Raw genomic sequence first — 6,000 nt, forward strand, 5'->3', positions numbered from 1 at the left:
TTGTTGCAGCTCTGGTAGGACATCGTGAGAGAAAATTAAGATAATAGAGATAAGCGTGTACGGAGAAAGTCGTGTCATTTAGAGTTACGAGTCAAAGCCCATAATTTTTAATAAGTGTGGGGTCAATATCGTGCGAGAAAAGATATTAGATAGATGTAATGCCCGCACATTCGGGCTAGTCAATATAGAGACAATAAGCATCAAAAAATGAGTTATTGATGGAATATTATTTATAAGGATTAATCTTAACCAATTGGTAGTATATGTTACAAGGGTTCCGTACATCTAAAGAACGCCGAAATCCGAGTTATAACGAAGAAGTTATGGCCCGTCGAAGTTTTACGGCAAAACCAGCATGACACCGGGAGATGTAAATAGTGAACTTAAGATAGAGGACTTTTTGGCCTTAGTGATCTAAACAAAAGTTGTAGTATACGTTAAACCGAGAGCGTGCGTAAAAAGTACGCCCAAATCTGACTTCGTATGAGGAAGTTATGATTTTTCTAAGATTTGGCCTAGCAGTGCACGACCCGAAACTTGAATTTTCGATCGAGCGGTTTTTGGCCAACGCGACCTAAATGAGAATTGAAGATCTCATTAATAGGAACGAACGGCAAAAAGACAGACGAAAACGGAGTCCGTATGTAGAAGTTATGAATTTTACGCGGACATTTAACAGTGTAGTCACCTTCTACTGTTAAATTTAAGATCGGTCGAGAATTAGCCGACGAAGTCAAAAGGAAAGTTGTAGATTTTATTTTTACCTGCGCGTGGATATAAAGAACGTCAAAAACAGAGCTCGTATGCGAAAGTTACGGATTTTAGAAGTTGGAAGTGTGTTGTGCGAAAATGGGTGATGTGGCACAATCTTGGCCATTGCTTTCTCCCCAAGTCTTGCCACCAGATGGTAACATGTGGCACCAAGTTCAGCCATATTTCACCCTATAAATAGAACCTCTCTCACCCTCATTTTCTTCACACCTTTCCCATTCTTTCTTCTCTCTACACTCTCTCTAAACCTCCCAAAAACTCCCTTAGCGCTAGAAGAAAGCCCCGGAGCGCTCGACGGCTACGAGAAGAAGAGTTTTCGGCTCGGAGTCCTGCCCCTGCAGAGCCCGGCTTCTAGCCAAACCCCCTCGTAGGTAAGATACGCCTACCTAATTTTTAATATAGCTTTTATTTAAATATAGTAACGTTATTAGGACCTTATAATAATTATTTGAGCTATTATTATGGGTTGTATAAGTGTCGTTATAATATATTTTTAACTACTTGCGGTACGGGGAATCTGGTTTAAAAGGCCGCATAGGGTTGTTGGATTTCAGAAGTGTTATATGCCAAAATGGTCCTGCCCTCCGGTTTTTTATGTTTGGCCCCTGTCTGTACATAGAGGTTGGAAAATATTGTTTAAACGCTTATATAATAATAATAATGCTAAGACTAATAATTAGTCACGGTAAATATTAGACTAAAATTTAGCGATAATAATGTTAGGTTTTGTCGAAGGAAAATAGAATCGATAAAAGTGAAGCGCTGCCCGAGTTTAGAATCATCACTTTAACAAGTGAGTGCATAGTTACTTTCATCTTACACATAGATATGAAGTATTTTACATAAATTACGTGCTATGTGTGCATATTATTTGAATACTTGTTTTCTATGCTGGATGAACGATTTTATACATGTTTTAAATAATTTAAACTGTATATGTTTTTTATATCTACGAATATGTTGGGTAAAACATGGGTAGATGAATGATGAGAGATGAAAGATGATATGAGTGAACATTGGCAGCTATAAACTTAGTTCCTAACAAATAACATCGGTAGCTATGGACTTAGTGCCTATGGAATAAACATTGATAGCTATGGACTTAGTACCTATTAGATAAACGTTGGTAGCTATGGACTTAGTACCTGTTAAATAAATGTTGGTAGCTATGGATTTAGTACCTATTAGCTGAGCACTGGTAGCTATAGATTTACTACCCGATGAATGAACTTTAGCAGCTATGAAATTAGTGCTTTACGAACAAGCATTGGCAGCTATGGACTTAGTGCCTATCATATAAACCCTGGAAGCAATGGGCTTCGAAATGGACGAATGCAGGATAGATGATTCTTAGGGTAGATCCTTAAGAGTAAGGAAGATAATGGGGATGGGTAATTGGGTTGATTGTTTGATGTTGAAACATAATAATTAAATTATTGTGGGCTGAAAACCCTATGTACTCACCAGGTTTCCCAACCTGACCCACTCAAGCTTATTTTGTATCACAGGTGTCGATGTGAAGCTACTTTACACTAAGGGATTTAAAAGAGATGTAGATCACTAGTGTAAATGAATGTAAGATCTGTTTATGCTTATGTTTCTGTATTGACGATGACATCCCAAATGTTTTAAAATGGATAAAAATACATTTCTTCGGAAATGCTTTGATAACATATTTATCATGTTTTTCTGGCAACAAATTTTGCAACGTTTTTATTAAAACAGGTACTCTGATTTTTATAAAGCATAAACAAAATCGGTCTTTTCTGGCTGAGAAAATGGGGATGTAACAGTTGGTATCAGAGCATTAGTTTAAGCGAACTAGCAATATTTCTAGGCTTAAACTTAGAATGCTAAGCGATGATCGTGAGGAGTGTGTCTAATAAAATTTAGGTAATACACCTGAATAGACGCAAGCACTAGATAATTTAGGGAAAATGCCTAACATGCTTTTATTTTCTAAATGATTTATGATGCTTTATGATGCTAAATGTATGATCGGATCTATGGTCTATTGCCGACCGGATCTGGAAACTTTATGTGTTCAAATTTCTAAACATTTAAATACAGTATTAGAACTGGCATGTAACTTTTCGGAGTGATGGGGAGGTTTACACGTCGATCGTAAATAAAATCTTTCCTATCTTAATTGTCGTCATTTCACATCAAATGCCTAATTTGGTGTATAAGATCGAAATGGAAAGAACCCGAAGCGGAGTCAGAAATGCGAACGGAAACAGGAATCAACCCCCAGTGATTGAGCAAATACCTGTTGTGGTAGCCGCTCCTGAGCTAATCACTATGGTCGGAGTACAAGCGATGATCCAAATGATGTTGGATCGTCAAATAGAGGAGACAAGACGCTTACTTCAACAGAGCCAAGAGGAAGCTACAATACCGATCGTACAACCTGAACTGATTCTCGAGCAATCGGAGGAAGGGAACTACACCCGCCCTGTGAGTCAAGCTGGGACTCAAGGAGAACGAAGAAATGGCCCGGAGAGGGGAAACGAAAAGGATGGGCGAATGTATAAGAACTTCTTGAGTGCAAAACCACTGAGTCTCTCAGGAAGCCTGAAGCCTGTAGAGATTATGGACTGGATCTCCGAAATGGAGATGGTGTTTGAGAGTTGCGACTGTAGCAACAAGCAGAAAACCGTCTTTGCGGTCAGAAAACTAAAGACCGGAGTCTTGAGCTGGTGGAAGTTATTGGCAGATACGATGCCCAAAGGAGAAGCAAGCAAGATGTCTTGGGAAGATTTCCTGGTGCAACTAAAAATGCAGTATTGCTCTAAGCAGGATCTACTAGAGATCAACAACGAGTTTCAGAACCTAAAGAAAGGAAGAATGAGCGTTACCAAGTACGCTGCAAGTTTTACGAAGAAAATGAAGCTTGTTCCTTACTTAGTTCCAACTGAACTCTCCAAGGTCAACAAGTTTGCCCATGGATTACCAGCGGACTTTGGTCCAATGGTCAAGCAAGCAACGACTTTGAAAGCCACCATCTGGGCAGCCAAGAATGTTGAGACCTAGATAAGGGAAAAGGGTCTGGAAAAAACTGAAGTTGGCGAGAAGAGGAAGCTTGAATAATCCTCAAGACCTGATAAGAAAGGAAAGTTCCTGAAGTCTAACCCAGATAACCAAAGTTATGGAGCCAAGTGGTGTGAAAAGTGTAAGAAGAAGCACTTCGGAAGATGCGATGGAGAAGTAACCTGTTACAAGTGTGGGAGAATCGATCACTATTCCAAGGATTGTACACAAAATGATAAGGTATGTTACGGATGCGGAAGCAAGGGGCACATGTCTAGAGACTGCCAAAAGAAAAATGAAGCAGCAAGGCCAGAGGCACCGCCAAAGCCAAGGGCATTCCACATGATCCTCGACGAAGCAGATAACAATGCAAGGAATCAAGGATGAGGACTTCATATACGAAGATGGAGTTATGAAGTAGCCATAGTATCATATGGTGTAGCCTAATAGAGGCATAGTCTAGGGTGAACTTCAACACCTATGTAATCGTTTCAAGGAATAATATAAAACCTTCATTTTGTTATCTTGTGTGTTAAGTTGTTATGTGATTTTCTTGAATGGTAACTTGGAAAAACTGCGAGACAATACTTAGGACGAGTATGAGTAGGTGTGAATGGTAGTAGAGGCCTATACTACCGGAAGCACAGGACTCACACTTGGATCAGGGAAAGTCACAAGGTTACCAAGAAGCTAGTAGTTGATTCCATTTTGTTCATGTATGTCATTACCATTGTTTCGGTAATGACTAAGAAGATGATTGTTATTCTGACCCTAGTGGTCATATCAAATTGAGTCCGACTACGATGAGTATGTTAAGTGGTTCAGAGAACCAAGTTCGATGTAGCATATTACTTAAGCCAGAAGATTGAAATAAAAGATAATCAAAGCGATCAATAGAGGTATCGCGATAGTTGCTTGTAGCTAGAAATGCTACGTTTTAAGATGTGATTAGAACATGAAGGAAGGTATAGTCTGTTCTGGAATTTGACTCTAAGAGACCTAAGTCTAAGCGTTGCAACATGCGATGATAGGTCATTAGAATATGACACATCGGTCCATTGTAGTAATAAAAGAACTTATCTTAAGTTTGTTAAGAATAAGAAGCAGTCTCCAGTAAGGATCGAGATTGTGACTTGAAGGACATAATTCAGAGTCTAACTTGAGATTGGGAGCAGGTGCAAGATCGAGCACCGCCTGCAGTCAAGGAGTCCAAGAGTTAAATACTCGTTCGAAGCAACATAGAAGTTACGGTTATTACCTAGGATGAAGACTTAACGTAGGTAGTCATTAAACAAGCCCTGTTTCGTTGATGATTCCGGGACGTAATCATCCTAAGGGGGAGATAATTGTAACGCCCGCACATTCGGGCTAGTCAATTTAGAGACAATAAGCATCAAAAAATGAGTTATTGATGGAATATTATTGATAAGGATTAATCTTAACCAAGTGGTAGTATATGTTACAAGGGTTCCGAACATATAAAGAACGCCGAAATCCGAGTTATAACGAAGAAGTTATGGTCCGTCGAAGTTTTACGGCAAAACCGGCATGACACCGGGAGATGTAAATAGTGAATTTAAGATAGAGGACTTTTTGGCGTTAGTGATCTAAACAAAAGTTGTAGTATACGTTAAACCAAGAGCGTGCATAAAAAGAACGCCTAAATCTGACTTCGTATGAGGAAGTTATGATTTTTCTAAGATTTGGCCTAGCAGTGCACGACCCGAAACTCGAATTTTAGATCGAGCGGTTTTTGGCCAACGCGACCTAAATGAGAATTGAAAATCTCATTAATAGGAACGAACGGCAAAAAGACAGACGAAAACGGAGTCCGTATGTAGAAGTTATGAATTTTACGCGGACATTTAACAGTGTAGTCACCTTCTACTGTTAAATTTAAGATCGGTCGAGAATTAGCCGACGAAGTCAAAAGGAAAGTTGTAGATCTTATTTTTACCTACGCGTGGATATAAAGAACGTCAAAAACAGAGCTCGTATGCAAAAGTTACGGATTTTAGAAGTCGGAAGTGTGTTGTGCGAAAATGGGTGATGTGGCACAATCTTGGCCATTGCTTTCTCCCCAAGTCTTGCCACCAGATGGTGACATGTGGCACCAAGTTTAGCCATATTCCACCCTATAAATAGAACCTCTCTCACCCTCATTTTCTTCACACCTTTCCCATTCTTTCTTCTCTCTAC

This window comes from Lactuca virosa, chromosome 4 (assembly GCF_052849685.1).
Source record: "Lactuca virosa cultivar CGN04683 chromosome 4, Lactuca_virosa_CGN04683_v6, whole genome shotgun sequence".
NCBI lineage: Eukaryota > Viridiplantae > Streptophyta > Magnoliopsida > Asterales > Asteraceae > Lactuca > Lactuca virosa.